Below are 17,138 nucleotides of genomic sequence, written 5' to 3' on the forward strand. Positions count from 1 at the left end.
TATCTGCTCCCTTTCTTTATTTTTACTTCTTAGCAATTATAAAAGTATATGTTTTATTTCTTTAAAAAAAAATTTTTTTTAACATTTATTCATTTTTGAAAGACAGAGACAGAGCATGCATCGGGGAGGAACAGAGAGAGAGGGAGACACAGAATCCGAAGCAGGCTCCAGGCTCCGGGCTGTCAGCACAGAGCCCGACGCGGGGCTTGAACTCACGAACCCTGAGATCATGACCTGAGCCAAAGTTGGAAGCTTAACCCACTGAGCCACCAGGCGCCCCATATGTTGTTTTCTTTTTTTCTTTATCTTGCCTATTGTTGCTCTTCCAACTAAATTACAAGCTTCACGAGGCAGGAAATGTTTTACTCAACCCCATCCCTAGTACCTGGAACTGTACCTAGCACATAGGTAGGTTCGAGTTCATGTAACAAAAAACAATAATAACTTAAGCAAGACAGAGGCCTATTTTCTCACATATGTGACATTCAGAGGTGGGACCTAGGTTCCTATCTTTCTCCTTCACCATCCTGGCTGTGGCTTCTACCGTCAAGTTTACCTCATGGTCTCACTATGGCTGCTGGAGGTCCAGAAGCCACATACACATTCCAGGCAGGAAGAAGAGAGGTGGGGAGTAAACACCTTTCCTGGGAACTCCGCTTAACTTTTTATTGCATTCCCACCTCTATCTTCAAGGATGACTGGAAAGTTAGCTAGGCACTTCGGTGACTGGAAAGTTAGCTAGGCACTTCGGTGACTCTAGCAATGTAAAACTCTGTTGCGGGGGGGAAATAAGAACATGAATACTGATTAGGCACCTTGGCATTTTCGCTTCGTTTCTGGTTTTTTGTGTAATTGTTTGCATTTGAATATGATTGTAAATCTCAAAAGTGTTCAGTGTTTGTTTCAGCATAAAGTAGCGGGCATATCCGATTAGATGGCCAGATTGGCTAGATGCTCTTCCCTCAGACATTTATGCATCTAGGTGTTCTTTTATTTCCTGCCTTATTGGGGCGCCAGGGTGGCTCAGTTGGTTGAGCATTCGGCTCAGGTCATGATCTCGCGGTTCGTGAGTTCGAGCCCCACGTCAGGCTCTGTGCTGACAGCGCGGAGCCTGGAGCCTGCTTCGGATTCTGTGTCCCCCACCCGCCATTCTCTCTGCCCCACCCCTGCTTGTGCTCTGTCTCTCTCTGTCTTTCAGAAGTGAATAAACATTAAAAAAAAAAAATTATTTCCTGCCTTATCAATTTAAGAACCTCTAAGGAGATTCCGCCTTATCCTATCCCTATCCCTAGCTTATTAGAGACCATGCTAAAAGTCACCATGTGTTTTAAATAGGTCGATCCTGCCCTTATGGAGTAGAGAAACGTCTCCATTTATAACAATGTGGCAGAGCACCTGGGTGGCTCAGTCGGCTAAGCGTCTGACTCTTGATTTCAGCTCAGGTCATGATCTCACGGTTTGTGAGTTCAAGCCCCACATCAGGCTCTGTGCTGACAGCATGGAGCCTGCTTGGGATTCTCTCTCTCTTCTCTCTCTGCCCCTACCCCCTTCTCTCTCTCTCTCAAAATAAATAAAATAAACTTAAATAGGTTCTGTCACAAGAGCAGGGCTTTAAAAAACTATTGGGTCGTTTGGCATTCAAATTTTTTTCAAAAATGAAAATGAGCCTGTTTTCGGCAGGCTTCAAATGAGTGCCGTCCCGTAATACAAACACAGCCCATTATAACGCCGTAGAAAGATCTTGAGCCTAGCTGTAACATGATGATGTTTTGTTCTGTTTCGTTTTGTTTCCATAATGGACATTAACTAACCTCAAAGTGCAATCTGCCACTGAAAGTCTCTGCATGTGACATAGAGCACTGGGCACCAAAGAGGCCCAAGTGGGCAGATCCAGACCAAGAACAAGCTAATTGGAGCTGTCCATCCACTTAGGAGCTTTCATTATATAATAGTTGTCTTTATTTTCCCCAGTTCCAAGTAGGGCCTGAGTCTGTTCACACTCAAGACTTGCTTGGGTATGATATTTGCCCTTGTGGCCTCAGTGGAAAAGCTTCTAGATGTTTTCTGCTCCACCCCAGCTGATTTCCCTTTCCAGGGCCCAGGAGTGTCTCAGTGTGATTTCTCGAACCCGTGTCCAAATTGCCTGGAGTCCGTAGATCAAATGCAAATTTCTGGCCCCAGCTGTGACCGCACTAGTCAGGATCTCCGGGACTGGAGTTGCCACGTTCTCAACAGGCTTCCTGGGCTTGGGCCAACCGACCGAGACTTTCTTCAGAAAGGGGACTCACAGGTGACGAGACGGGGGCTCACTTTCTGGCCCGCCTGTGTCACCATCACCTGTTTGCTTGGAGCACCAGTTGGGGAGTGGGCTCGCCTTTGAGGGAGTCACTGCTATTGTGACCGCTCGCTGAAGAGTGACCCACAGAGGACGCCATAGGCCACTCGCCCTCCATGTGTCAAGGAAATGGTGCAGGTCTATCAATTTGTGTTCACGGGTATGTATGTCAAACCCAGCCTGTCTTGTTTTTTTTGTTTTTTGTTTTTAATTTTTTTTTTAACGTTTATTTATTTTTGAGACAGAGAGAGACAGAGCATGAACGGGGGAGGGTCAGAGAGAGAGGGAGACACAGAATCTGAAACAGGCTCCGGGCTCTGAGCCGTCAGCACAGAGCCCGACGCGGGGCTCGAACTCGCGGACTGCGAGATCGTGACCTGAGCCGAAGTCGGCCGCTTAACCGACTGAGCCACCCAGGCGCCCCCCAGCCTGTCTTGTTTTGAGGGAACGTTTGTCCCCAGACTATCAAAGACCTCAGAATTGCTGAGAGGCGGCTGTGAAGTCCAGCTGTTTCATCCAAGCAAGCGCCTTCGCTTTGCTGAGCCAAAATATCCTCGACTACAAAATACGAATCCTAACGCCTACCTAACAAGGCGATTGCGAGGGTGGGGAGAGGGGACGTATACGACAACGTCTGAATTTTAGTGGCCAATCTTCACGAAATCCGCGTCCGAAAGGAAAACCATCGCCGGTAGCCGGTAGTCGGCTCATTCTGGCTCGGACTCGTCTTCGGCAAGCTGGTTGCCTTTTGCTGTGAGTTGACCTTCTCCAGCTAGCTGCGTCACATTTGAAGATGCTGTTCTCATCTTCTCCAAACCCACTTAGCTGTCAGCTCCAGCAAGCTGGCACGTGATCGCACAGCTTTTGCGCAGCCCTAGAAAGAGCCGTTCCTGGAAGGAGCGTCACGGCGTGAGCCGTGGGAGCTCAGCCGCCAGGGAAGAGGGAAGTTCAGGATCTCATCTTGTAAACACTGTAGCGGTGAGCTGAGATTTGGCGGCCCGTGTCTGAGGCAGTCCTGTGTGTTTGGGTCTGCCTGGTGAGCAGTGGACACCAATGGAGAGACAGGGCGGGGTGGGGGGTGCGGGGGGCAGGCGGCATTCCCAGCACTGCGGCTTATAGTAACCATAACAACTGTCCGGTCTTTTCTCCCTGCCCCATCTCACTTGCCAAAGGACAACTTTCCTCACTGGCAAGGGGATGGACAAACACCACCATTCCTTTAAAGATGGTGCTGGGGCGGGGCGCCTGGGTGGCTCAGTCGGTTAAGATCTCAGCTTAGGTCACGGTCTCTCCGCCTGTGTGAGTTTGAGCCCCACATTAGGCGCCGTGCTGACAGCTCAGAGCCTGGAACCTACTTCGGATCCTGTGTCTCTCCCTCTCCCTGCCCCTCCCCAACTCGCGCGCCGTCTCTCTCTGTCTCTCAAAAATGAATAAACGTTGGGGCGCCTGGGTGGCGCAGTCGGTTGGGCGTCCGACTTCAGCCAGGTCACGATCTCGCGGTCCGTGAGTTCGAGCCCCGCGTCAGGCTCTGGGCCGATGGCTCGGAGCCTGGAGCCTGTTTCCAATTCTGTGTCTCCCTCTCTCTCTGTCCCTCCCCCGTTCATGCTCTGTCTCTCTCTGTCCCAAAAATAAATAAACGTTGAAAAAAAAAAAAATTAAAAAAAAAAAAAATGAATAAACGTTAAAGTAAATAAATAAATAAATATATAAATATTAAGATGGTGCTGGGGAGGACAAATTGTTCTCTGTCCTTCAAGATTCTTCTAGCTGGTCTAGGAATTAAATTGACACGAGATAGATGAACAGGGGAAAATCCCATTTAAACTTGTACACATGGGGAATCTACACACGCATGAGATTCCAAAGACAGTCGGGCAAAATGAGGTACATATGTCATCCTGAACTAGAAAGAGGGGGGAGAGGGTCTGGGACTTCAAAGGGAAGGAAAGCAATTCACGGGAAGGTGAAGAAAAAGTAAAGGTTTGGTAAACACGTGTTTGCCGGGGCCCTCAGAAACAATGGGATGGAGGGAGGAATTTTAACAGACAGACTTGCCAAATCCCTTGCTGTGTGCGCTCTGGTTCATATGATCAGGTAGTTATCTAATGTAGCAAAATCTCTTTCAGGCAGGTTCTTCATCTACATCCCTTCAGACAGTTAGGGGGAAGGTCAAAGTTTCTTCCTGGGTCTTTGGGCCATGATTATTTTGCAACTCTGAACCCCTGCCATGGTCAGAAACCACCCCGCTTCTTCTCCCGTGTAGAGTTCAGCCAGTGCCTTGAAATAGCCTCTAAGCATCTGAGAAGTTTTAAAAGCAATTTTTAAAAAATCTTGTTAAACAGAAACCGTGAAGCGCTTGCCTTCATGGAAGGAAACTGTGAGGTTGGGAATCTTGTCACCATATACCCTTCCGTAACTTTTGAATCTGAACCTGGAGAATGCACCTCATATTTTAAAACGTAATAAGGGGCACCTGGGTGACTCAGTCGGTTGAGCGTCCGGCTCTTGAATTTGGCTCAGGTCATGATCTCATGGTTCATGGGTTCAAGCCCCACCTAGGGCTCTGCGATGAATATGGAGCCTGCTTGAGATTCTCTCTCTCCCCCTCTCTCTGTCCCTCCCCTCTCTCTCTCCTCTCTAAAATAATAAAATGTTTAAAAAATAAAATTTTTTTTTAAATATACAATAAAATTGGGCACCTGGGTGGCTCAGTCAGTTAAGCGTCTGACTTTGGCTCATGTGATGATCTCACAGCTCGTGGGTTCGAGCCCCGCATCGGGCTCTGTGCTGACAGCTCGGAGCCTGGAGCCTGCTTCGGATTCTGTGTCTCCCTCTCTCTCTGCCCCTCCCCGGTCACGCTCTGTCTCTCTCTCTCCCTCAAAAATAAATAAAGATTTTGAAAAAATATTTTTAATACAATAAAATGAAGATGAAAACTTCTGTGTTAAAACGCAAGATTCTGCAGTTGTTAAATGTCTCAGAAAAGTACGGCAGTCTTGCCAGCTTCCATTAAGTCCAGTTTTTCAGATTTTGAGCCTCTCTTCTCCCCTCCCCACCCCCAGGTGCTGCGACCGGTTTGGCCAGATTTCACCCCCACCCTCTAGTCAGAGATCCGAGGTTACTCCCCGAGAGGCTAATGGCTGGAAAAGACTGGAAGGTGTGGCGGCAGAAATGTCGCTCACACCCTGCCAGAAGCTTCTTCTACACACCTCTGGTGACTCGGAACCCCATCGCCCCGCACGCTCCTCAACTGTTGATTCTCCCAAGCCAAGATGTCTCCAGAAGGCTGGCAACCAGCCCTGGGGGAGGGGGTGTTGGGCTCCCACCTGGAAAGAAGAGTCCCGGCACCAGCTAGTGAAGTGACTTCAGATCCCTTCGCGGGTTCCTCGTGTCACCCAGGACGTTGAGATCTGACCTCTCAGAGGCCCAGGCTCCAATGACTAAAATCCGCTCAGACCTTAACCTTGGGACTCGGGCTGTGAGGGGGCCAGGCCGCTCCTCAGAGTTCAGGGAAAGCAGCCTGCCATACGAGAAAGGCTACTCAGAAGCTCATTTTGGGGGCGCCTGGGTGGCTCAGCCGGTTAAGCGTCCGACCCTTGGTGTCGTCTGGGGTCATGATCTCGTGGTTCGTGAGTTCAAGCTCCGTATCAGGCCCCTCGCTGACAGCGCAGAGCCTGCTTGGGATTCTCTCTCCCTCTCTCTCTCTGCCCCTCCTCCACTTGCACTGTCCCTGTCGCTCTCAAAATAAATAAATAAACCTAAGAAAAAAGAAAAAGAACCTTGTTTTGTGGCTGTTCTGTCATTTTAGGAGAGAATATATTTTTACCCAAGATCCAGGTCGGCGAGGCTGCGGGAGTGAATGGAAAAGCCTCCTGCTCTGCCTCAGACTTGGGACTCAAGTGTGTCCTTTGGACCCCACGTGGGCTCGCTCGGGCTCAGGAGCTGAGTAGCCACCAATTCCATTCTGGATCCCTTTCTTTTCGCAAGACACCAGTCGCTTGGCTGCTGGCCACCCGCTGTGTTGTCTGAACTTGTTTGCAGGCTGAACACCAGCAGGATCGTCAGACGTTCCTGAGTTAAATCTCTTTTCCCACCGTCACCACCCCCCACTCTGGTCCCTGCAGCCACCCAGGAGACCCAGCCTGCAGGCTGTCATGGGTCTTTGATCGCAACTAATTACACCTTCTCTTTTGGTTTACAAAACGCCCTCACAAGCCTTATTACAGGTTTATCCCACTGGGCACTGTGTATCTTAACAACTCAATAAACTCGGAATTCGAATTCGTTCTTATAACCACCCCGTGAGTCCTGCAGGCTAATTGTCTTCTTCCTCTTTTCTTTCTTTCTTTCTTTCTTTCTTTCTTTCTTTCTTTCTTTCTTCTTTCTTCTTTCTTTCTTCTTTTGTTTTAATTTAAATGAAGAAATACAAAGAATGTGTGGGTTTTGTCTAAGGCCACCAGCAGGAGAGGCACAGACCTGTGGATGGACTCCAGCCTCCTTTTTTGCGGACTAGGGGAGGCGCAAGGGAGGGCTACCCAGACACCATGTGGCACTCCAAAATGCAATTGATATTCACAACGACATGGATGGGCCTAGAGGGTACTATGCTAAGTGAAATAAGTCAGACAGAGAAAGACAGATATCATAGGATTTCACTTAGAGGTGGAATCTAAAAACCAAATCAGAACAACAACAAAACCCAGAAACACATTCATAAATAGAACAAACTGGTGGTGTTGCCAGAGGGTCGGGAGGGCGGTGGGAGGATGGGCAAAACAGGGGAATGGGATCAAAAAGTACAAACTCCCAGTTGTACAATAGATAAGTCACAGGGATGAGAAATACAGCATAGGGAATACAGTCGATAATACTGTAATAACTTTGTATGGTGACTGCACTTGTCACGGTATTTCATAATGTATGTAATTGTCGAATTGCTACATTGTGCATCCAAAACTCATATAATATTGCACGTCAACCATACTTTAATTTAAAAAATATATATATATATATATATATATATATATATTTATAAAACTGTCTAGTGGCTGCTGATCTCTTTACTCAGTCAGCATTTTGGTTGTCCCAATGGCACGGACCCTACAGAGCTTCAGGGCAGGCATTCTCCAAAGGCCTTCTCCAACATAGGGATTACTATGACTCCGAATCAGGCCTATTTCTTTTGCTTAGATGTCTTTGTATAAGTAAAGTCACAAATGGGCCAAAAAGCTCAATTTAAAGTTGCCAAGGAAGAATGAATCAATCTTTTTACTCACAGTCCCAATTTCCAGGAAAGCCAAACATTCTTGAGCAATGGTCTTTCCCATTCCAGGAAGACACCACCCAGGAAGCTGCAAGAAATAACTCATTCATCAGATTGTACTGAGACATCGCCATTTCCCCCAGAGGACAGAGGAAGAATCTGGGGAGAAAGACATCTGATATGGTAGTGATGAGGTTTGGAGAAGTAGGGATCTGGAGCTGATGGCCAAGAAAGAATTCTTGAGATGTCTTTGATGCAAAAAGGTGATATTGTTAAAGCAAGGGGACAAGACCCCTGGGCAGAAAGTGCGGCACTGGGGTTGTAGAGTGACTAGTTATATACTAAGGAGGTGGGGAAAGTTAAAGGCAAAAGGGAGGCCTCCAGAAGGACTTCCATATGCTAAGGAAGGCTCATAAGATACTGGAGGCCTAGCTATTGTCAAGCTAAGGTTGTTTCGCTTAGTAAGGTATTCAAGTTAAGACAGGAGGGAGTTCCTGGAAGAATGTTATACTCTATATTTGCTTCAAGTATTTGTCAATGGGCTGCTGGTTATCAGGAAATTTAAGTTTACCTACCGTTTCCTTTTTGCCTTTGTTCCCCACATCACTATAGTGGGGAGGGTGATGTTGGGTCTTCAGGAAACTGAGTCTATAGGTTTCTGGAGATTAGGCTATTGATAAGATTGCCTTTTTCTCACAATTTACTAGAACACTTGTAAACTGATGGGACAGTGATCTCTATCAGTTAACCGTTTGTTTTTCCCTTTCCTTTGTTCTTGGGCAGCCAGGAGTGCCTGAGGAATGCCAGACCTATCCACATATTCCCCTGGGCAGGGGGGGGGGGGTGCAGGTTGCAGGGGAGGGGGAGAAGGGGGAGGTGTCAGCTTGCCTGATGCTCCCTCATCAGTAGCTCGAGCCGCAGCAGCTCCACAGGCCATGGAAGAGGCACTTGTCCCTTTGATCTAATGACGCTTGGTTATTATTTTGCAGGGGTGTGGGCCATCATGTGAAGAGAGACAATCCAAAACTCGAAACTTACACAAAATGATGGACTGAATGTCCTTTCCGAGTCTCCCGGAGCATTGTCTAAGTTCACCTAAGGATCATTCAGTGCTCTAGGGAAATGAAATTGTGGGTTGACTCACTATTGATTGGGACCTAGACCCTGCTAAGAGTATATGTTTATTTGTAGAAAACTGATAAGTTGCAAATGATTTTTGTCAGGTAGACAATGCAAATGAACTCTGTCCAGTAGAACAGATAACCTTAAAGGTTATGGTTTCATTGCCCTGTAGGACATTAACCAGTCTTGTATCTAACTTTGCCTTCTTGTTCTACATTATTTATCCCACTGAGTAAATGTTTACTATGCATCATGATTCTCCAGAAAAATAAATAATTCTTAGGGGCTGTTTTTCTAAAACAAGCTACCAGCTTCAAGAGAAGAACAAAACCCATCTGAAAAGCCCAGCAATTCTGCTCCCTGCCGTTATCCACTAGGAGCCCTTGGGGTTGGCTACCCCAGCTGTTGCAAAAAGAAAAAAGAATAGAAGGGAAGACTCCACTGGTATTCAGCTGCAGGAGATACTTTAAGAATATCCTCGTCCTGTGAGAAAAAGCTATTTGTTTCAAGGCGGTGGGGGCGAGAGCGGTGGAGCCCCCATGTGGGGCATCCTCCAAAGGTCTAAACAGAATCTTATCTCTTTATCCAGTAACAGAGGCTGACGTAGTTAAACTGGGGCTCAGGCTAGCTACAGAATTGCTCACTCTACAGCGCTAGGGTATAAGGCCCCTGAGCACAGAGACTGGGCCTTTGTTCACCTCTGTGTCCCGAGGAAAGTCAAAAAATGGGATGCAAAGGGAAGATGTATGTATCTGCACTGAAGATCCAGTCTGAAGACGACCCGCTACAAAAGGAAATGAGGGAACTTTGGGGGGTGATGGGGATGGTGGTTTGTCTGGAGGCAAATATTTGTCGAAAGTGATCAGCGGTACACTTTAAATGTGTGCATTTTAGTGTAGGTAAATAACACCTCAATAAAATTGATTTAAGAAGAAAAAAGCACTAATTGAGATTTACAGTATCTTTGGGGTGCCTGGGTGGCTCAGTCGGTTAAGCGTCCGACTTCAGCTCAGGTCATAATCTCACAGTTTGTGAGTTCGAGCCCCACATCGGGCTCTGTGCTGACAGCTCGGAGCCCGGAGGGAGCCTGCTTAGGATTCTGTGTTTCACTTTCTCTCTGCCCCTTCCCCACTCGCACTCTATCTCTCTCAAAAATAAACATTAAAAAAATTTTTTTAATTAAAAAAAAAAAATTTCCAGTATTTTTAAGATAGTCTGTGACTCACTCCAAGCGATGCCTGGTTTACAGAGGGCAGACTTCACTCTCCTGCTATTTTCAGAGTTTCTATTTGAAATGCAAACACTTACCAATAAACACAAATACTTTGGGAGACCTAGTGAAAGCAGAAGTCTTTTCTTACGGAATCACATTTAAGAACAAAAAAAACTAAGATTCATCATTTGGTATTAGTTGACCAATTGACCAATTGCCCTTCATTTCGGCCAGCAAAAAAAAAAAAAAAAAAAAAAAAAAAAAAAAAACCCGCAAACACTAAATAATTGTGAAAATTCTAATTAGAAAGAATGTTAACAATTATCTAGTGACCAGCCCATTCATTTTACAGATGTGGAAACTGAGGCTCAGCTAAGAAAGGACAATTGGGAAATGTGTTCTTCAGAGGTGATCCTTCCAGTCAGGGGTTAGGTCTTTCCAAAAATCTTCCTCACTTCCTCTTGAATGGCAACCCAGTGATATTTCTGCAGATAGTCTCTTTGAGAAGCATTGGCAACAGAGAGAGTTCCAATAATGAAGATAAAATGTCCTACACCTTTTAAAAAATGTCTAATGTCAAATTGGTCCAGGATACCCAGGATGAAGTTGTATTTTCAGTTATGTTTTCCTTAAATAAAATGGATTAGGGGCGCCTGGGTGGCTCAGTCAGTTGAGCGTCCGACTTCGACTTCAGCACAGGTCATGATCTCGCGGTCCGTGAGTTCAAGCCCCGGGTCAGGCTCTGTGCTGACAGCTCGGAGCCTGGAGCCTACTTCTGATTCTGTGTCTCCCTCTCTCTCTGCACCCCAACTCGTGCTCTGTCTCTGTCACTCTCAAAAATGAATAAATGTTAAAAAAATTTTTTTAATGGATTCAAAGCCCTTTTTGAGATAATAAAGTCTCTGTCTTCGGCATTAAAAAAAATTAATCTAGTTTATTTTCTTCCACCGATTTTTTATTTATTTATTTATTTATTTATTTATTTTCACGTTTATTTACTTTTGAGACAGAGAGAGACAGAGCATGAACGGGGGAGGGTCAGAGAGAGAGAGGGAGACACAGAATCTGAAACAGGCTCCAGGCTCTGAACTGTCAGCACAGAGCCCGACGCGGGGCTCGAACTCACGGACCGCGAGATCATGACCTGAGCCGAAGTCGGCCGCTTCACCGACTGAGCCACCCAGGCGCCCCTCTTCCACCGATTTTTAAGGTAAAAATTTACATTTGCAACAGATGTTGCAAGGGTAGACTTCTTGCACAGACAGATCAAGACGTTTGTTTGTCTTCAGACCCTTGCCAAGAGTTAAGCAATCATTGAACATGGCATCACATCCACTTTGGTCCCCATGAAGAGTTTTAGCACACTCCTATCAAATACATACGATGTGAAAGACGTGGTGCTAAGCTAAGTGTGGGTGGAGAAGCCCCTGCGAGTGCTAGAAGGAAGGCGGACCGCAGGGGGTGAGGTGAGGGGTGGATTACAAACCTTAGGTGGTAGCGTTCATTCATTCATTCAACAAGTCTGGCTATGGCGTGCTCTCCTGAGCTGTTAAGACACTTCTAAACCACCAGAGGGGACGACTGTGGGGCTGAGGCTGGAGCTGCAGTAAGAAAGTGTGATGAGGGCTCTTTGCCAATTTCCATTCTGTTTTCCCAATTCAGAGGGAAATTTCCCATTGTTTCTCACCTGCTCCCAAGGCAACAGATGAGTTGCGAGCTGTTTACACTAGCAAGCAAGCTGTATTGATCTATAAACCGAGTAAAGCATATTAAAATGATTTCTTAGCAATAATCCTTTAACTAAAAACTTACATTTTGGATGCTGTAAGGGAAAATCATGCACTCCATCACGGCCCCCAGCAATGCCGAAGGCCAGAGCAGCGAGATAGGCTCACCTCAAGATTTAATCTTGATTCCAAACCTTTGCAGAGAGAACTGTTTCTTTCATAGCAACCTGGTATTTTCTCTCACCTGCAGGAGAGAGGAAACCCATATTCAGGCGACCCAGAAAAAAATAAAATAAAATAAAATAAATAACCAAACAGGCTCAGCGGGAGAGGGTGGCCCTCTGGGGTATTCTTGACCCATCGCATCATACCCAGGCTTGGGGGTGGAGAGGGCAGACGCTTCTAGAATGCTTTAGCCCCATCTCAAGTTTCTGAATTAACATTCTTCAGGTCCTCTTTCCCCAGATCTTTAAGCACCCAAACAATCGGGAAGAAAGTGGTTTTTTTTTTGTTTTTTTTTTAACGTTTATTTATTTTTGAAAGACAGAGCAAGACAGAGTGTGAGCCGGCGCAAAGAAGAGAGAGAGGGCAACACAGAATCTGAAGCAGGCTCCAGGCTCTGAGCTGTCAGCACAGAGCCCAACGTGGGGCTCAAACTCATGAACTGTGAGAACATGACCTGAGCTGAAACCAAGAGTCAGACGCCCAACCCACTGAGCCACCCAGGTGCCCCAGGAAGGTTTTTTTTTTGTTGTTTTTTTTTTTTTTTGCTTTTTAAATGTTTATTTTTGAGAGAGAGAGAGAGAGAGAGAGCGTGAACGGGGAGAGGCAGAGAGACAGAGCATCTGAAGCAGGCTCTGTGCTGACACAGAGCCCAACATGGGGCTCGACCCCACAAACTGAAATCATGACCTGAGCGGAAGTCCGATGCTCAACTGACTAAGCCACGCAGGTGCCCCAGGAAGGTTTTGAAGATAATGGCTACATTAGGGATGAGCTTCTGCAGAATAAACACCATTCGCGACCGTTCTCTGAACAGATGCCCCAAGATGCTGAATAAGCAATATGACGTGAGGACAGGGGAAGGGAATCATGATCTTTGTCTCCTTGGTTAGTCAAATTCTTCCAGCAAATCCCAATGAAAGAGCTCTTGCCATTGAGGACCATTCAATACAGGACTGCTGGTGCACAGGGGACAGCTTCCTCCCCAAAACCTCAAAGAGCTGCCCCCAAATGCCAGCTAAAACAAAAAGCCCCATCCGAAGATCCTGGTTTACTTCAGGCCCTAATCCTTCCACATCTTTCTACGTAATAAGGTAGAACTCTCATCCTGGGACTGCGGGGCGAGAGCGCCTAGGTCAGACATCCAGACGCTTCCTGCCGCTTCATCTCTGAAGGAAGAATGAGGCAGGTCTTGAGATGTATGCCCAAACCAGCTACTGTCCCTGCTCTCCAACCTGCCTCCCACTTCCAAGCCACGATTTTAAACTATGTTTAAAACGGACCATGGTGCAAAATACGCCTGGGCCTCACAGGTTCAGCGGGTGAAAAAGACCCTTGAGGCCTGGAGGAGGAGACTCCGTGGGCAATGCCTAAGAAAGGGGCGGGGCCCGAAGCCAAGGCGGACTGAGGGCGTGGTGGACGTGGTGGGGGCGTGGCGTCTATGAGGACTTGCTGGGCGAGGCAGGGCGAGGTGGGCGGGGCTCTGGGCGTGGGGCGTGGCTGGAGGACGCGGAGGTGACTTGCTGGGGCGTGGCGGGGCGTGGTAAGGTGGGGTGGGCGGGGCTGCGCGTGTAGGACAGGGGCGTGGCGGACGCGGCGGGGCGTGACGTCGGTAGGGACTTGTAGGGAGGGCGTGGGTGTAGGGGAGAAGCTGGGCAGGGCCGGGCGGGGCCGGAGCTGGGCCGGGCGAGGGGGGCGGGGCCGGAGCTAGGCGGGGCTGGAAGGGGCGGGGCCCAGCGGCCTTTGGCTGGATCTCACCGGGCGGTTGGCGCCGTTAGTCTCGCGGAGTCGAGCCTGTCGGTGTTCCTTGTTCTGAACGCCCACCCTATCGCCATACAGTGGATAAACCGCTCTCTGGTTAGGGTGGGACAGACTGCAAGGAGGCCCCGCCTGGCTCGGCCTCCGGGTAGAGGGCACTGCTCAGGGCGCAGAAACCTGTTGAAGCCACGGCAGCAAGCCAGTGAGGAAACTGCTAGGACCCCCAGGCGAGGATGTAGGCAGGTGGAGAACGAGCCGGTTCATCCATGAAACTGTCCCAAGGGCTTACCGAGTGAGTTTCTGGTGAACGTTTTCACCGCTGAAGGCAGAAGAGGTTTGCTCTAGAAGACACCCCTCTTGGTTTGGGCCCACGTTTTTTTTTGGGGGGGGGGGAGCATGCATCTATCTCCCCACCTGGGGCCCCACAGCCCTCCCTCAGTGAAAGCAGGCAGCTCGAGAGGGTGGCAGTGTGCAGGGGTTGGCGAGGCTTGGAGGCCCCGACCCCAGGCCCTGGGCAGCCAGCACACCGCCCGCCGCCCCGGCCCGGTGGGCCGGGTGGGACGCGCGGAACCCTTTCCAGGCACGCTTCTTTTCCTCGTCTGGGCCCTCCCAGGACCCTTTGCACTCTGCAGCCTCTACACTCCTTATTTGGCCTCTGAAGTCTCTGGAAGCCACCCTCATTATTGATCTGTCGTTTCTCCTGACAGGCCTGTGCACTTCTAAATTTGCACAGCGAACCCGAGGTGGAGACTTGGGGAGAGTACCATACAAGCTGCCAGGAGGCTGGGACCTGGCGCCTGCTCTGGAGTCTAGCTTCCTTCTGAAATATCCAGGAAGGTAATAAGGGGACCCCGTGCCCATCCGCGGCTCCTCCTTCAGCTCACACTCAGAGGTGGACTTTGAACCCCATTCCCCAGGCGTGGATGTCCCCCTCCTCTTCTCCCTGACCCTTCCCTTGGTGCCCATTTGCCCAATCTTGCCAGCCCCCCCACCACCATTTCTCTGGTGCGGTTCTCCGTGCCTCCCCAGATCCCTTCCTTTGGCTGAGGGAGACTTCCAAGGGCAGGGGGTTCCCAGTCGGGATGGACTTGGTCTCCCCTTTTCTCTGTCTCCTACAGTTCTATTTACAACTTTTTCCCCAGATGTTCTTGGCTCTTCTCTCTCCCTAAGATAATCCTTTCACCATCTCTTGGTTCACCTCCTCGTGTTCCCTGCACCTTCCGTCTTTCCCTCAACCTTCCGGCTCCTCCTAGCCGTGAACAAGCGGGTTTTGTGTGCCGGCCATTGGGCACAGCTTGTTGTCATCCTTGATGTGTTTAAAACTCACTTTGCAGGTCTGTGAAGGATAAATAGTTCTCCACTTTTGTCTGAATTGTTCAAGGCCACAGAGCAACTCGTTAGAATCGGAGCCACAGTCAGGAGATCCATCTACACCTCAGCTGCTGTATGGATGAAACCTCTTTTCTTGTCATCGTCTTGCCTACAGTTCCTTTTCTCTCCTAGGATGGTTGTGGCACCTTGGAGACAGACCCAGGAGCCATAGTCATAGAACAGACTGGCCACCTGTGGACCTCCTGTCCATGCCCATAACCAAAGACCACCAGGAACAAAGTTGGATTTACTGATTTGTTGCCGACGATGTACGGGTATAGCCGAGGAGTCCTGGGGCGTCTCAGTACGAAGGTGTTACAAGGGACTTATAACAGAACTTGTGTTAAAAACCGTAGGGGGGGGGGTGGAGTTTCAAGGAAGCGGGGGTTCATTCTGGACTGCATGCTTTCAGGAAGCAAGATCCATCCTGTGATTGAGCATCTCAATTTTCATAGAGAAGCTGAGACAAAGGCAGAGCTAAAACTGCGGTTGGTAACCAGACAGCCATCGCTGGGGGGCGGGGGATGTTGGGTGGTTTTTGTGGTTTGCACAGTGGCCTTCATTTTGTCTGTGCTTGGACACAAGCGTGGAATAGTCCTGTTTGGTCAGGACTTGTCTGATGGTGGCTATCCAAGAGACTGGCTCTGTTCAGGCCTAGCTGTGAGCACCTGGCTGATCAGAGCTAGCTGCCAGGGACTACTTTTCTCTTTCTCACCACAAAGGCAAAGCCTTGACCTTCAAGGGCCAGCCTCTGTCCATCCTAGTCTCATATCTTCATGTTGGGATAAGGATCATCACACTGGAAAAGGAAGAGGGATGGACAAGAACAGGGAGGGGGAGTTTCCTGGGGGTGGGGGTGAAATAGCAGCCTAGCTTAGGGTGTTCATGGCTCTGTGACTTGAACGGATCCAGGGTTCCCTTCCTCTATTGGAGGAAGCTCTGATAAAGAGGTGGGGGAGGGCAGTAAATGGCCATTCTTAGTACAGATAATCCTCACTTAGAAACACGATCCATTCTCTTAGGAAACCTAGGTGGAGTGATCATACGTCCCAATTTTCTGGTACATTCCTGCTCTCAAGTGTTACAACTACTCGATTACTGTGGATATAGTTTTGCTACATATTTTATAGAATTCAGATTGTTTAGTGAAGGGAATCCATTACTTGTCTGACCCTATGAGGAGCAGACAGCAAAATGGAATTAGAAGTGCAAGAGATTTATTAGGGGGAACACCTGTGAGGGATCAAGGGTTTGAGGGAGCAGGAGCCGGCAGGGGGAGCCCTCTGCAGTTCGGCGGGGGGGGGGGGGGGGGGGGGGCGGGCGGCGTGGAGGGGACGCTTGTGCGGGCTGACCCGGGGAGAGAGGGACTGGGTAGGGAGAACCACGGGCCGCAGTGCACTTCTGAGAAAATCTTGGCCAAGCCGCTGGGGACTCCCTATGTTTACCTGCCTCATCAGAGGAGTCCCCTTATTTAGCGGGACAGTGTGGCCTCGATGCCCCTGTCCTGCTCAGTCATTGCCCAGAGGCAGCGAGGGAAAGACTGGCCTCCTGTCCCTGGGGGGCAGCAGCCGAGGCTGGGGCTCTCTTGTAGACATCTGGGCCACCCCCCACCCCCGGCGGGCCATACATTTCTTCAGTGGACAGTTCGCTTATTTTGAGCCATTGAACCAGTTTAAGTGCCCCCAGAAGCGGGTACCAGGATGGGATTAGACATGCAAGAGATTTATTGAGGGGAATGGCCGGCAGGATGAAGGGGGGAAAGAGAAGAGAGGGAAAAAAAAAAAAACCCACAAAACCCTACACAAATGTGATAACAACCTGTGTACTACTGGTGAAGAAATAAATTCGCAGAAGAGGGTTGTTTGTTTTTTAAGCCTCTGTTAAGTCACGTGTGCTGAACTTTGGCGTGGGAAATACCGTTTCTTCATAAACCATGGAATCTGATCCCTCAAACAAGGTCTGCCTCTATTTTTTGCACGGCTCTTTTTTGTGAGGGCTTCTCAGGTATCTACGGCTCCGCAACTTCTCAGTGGGGGGCAGGGGTGATTTTTGCCTTCCCCCAGGGGACATGTGGCAATGTCTGCAGACATTTGGGCTGTCACAGTGGAGTGGCTGGCGGGCAGATGT

General features: G+C 48.8%; 1 long non-coding RNA gene across 2 annotated transcripts; it reads left to right on the plus strand.

Moving 5' to 3' along the window:
- The first annotated feature begins 13,632 nt into the window (after positions 1–13,632).
- On the plus strand, positions 13,633–15,251 carry LOC131510294 (uncharacterized). 2 transcript variants are annotated; one of them, XR_009260982.1, is made up of 3 exons: positions 13,633–13,932; positions 14,348–14,477; positions 14,975–15,251. It is a non-coding gene; the product is annotated as an uncharacterized LOC131510294 (long non-coding RNA). The 2 variants fall into 2 exon arrangements; XR_009260981.1 differs by having other exon boundaries at positions 14,348–15,251.
- The last annotated feature ends 1,887 nt before the right edge of the window (positions 15,252–17,138 follow it).

This window comes from Neofelis nebulosa, chromosome 4 (assembly GCF_028018385.1).
Source record: "Neofelis nebulosa isolate mNeoNeb1 chromosome 4, mNeoNeb1.pri, whole genome shotgun sequence".
Classification (NCBI taxonomy): Eukaryota; Metazoa; Chordata; class Mammalia; order Carnivora; family Felidae; genus Neofelis; species Neofelis nebulosa.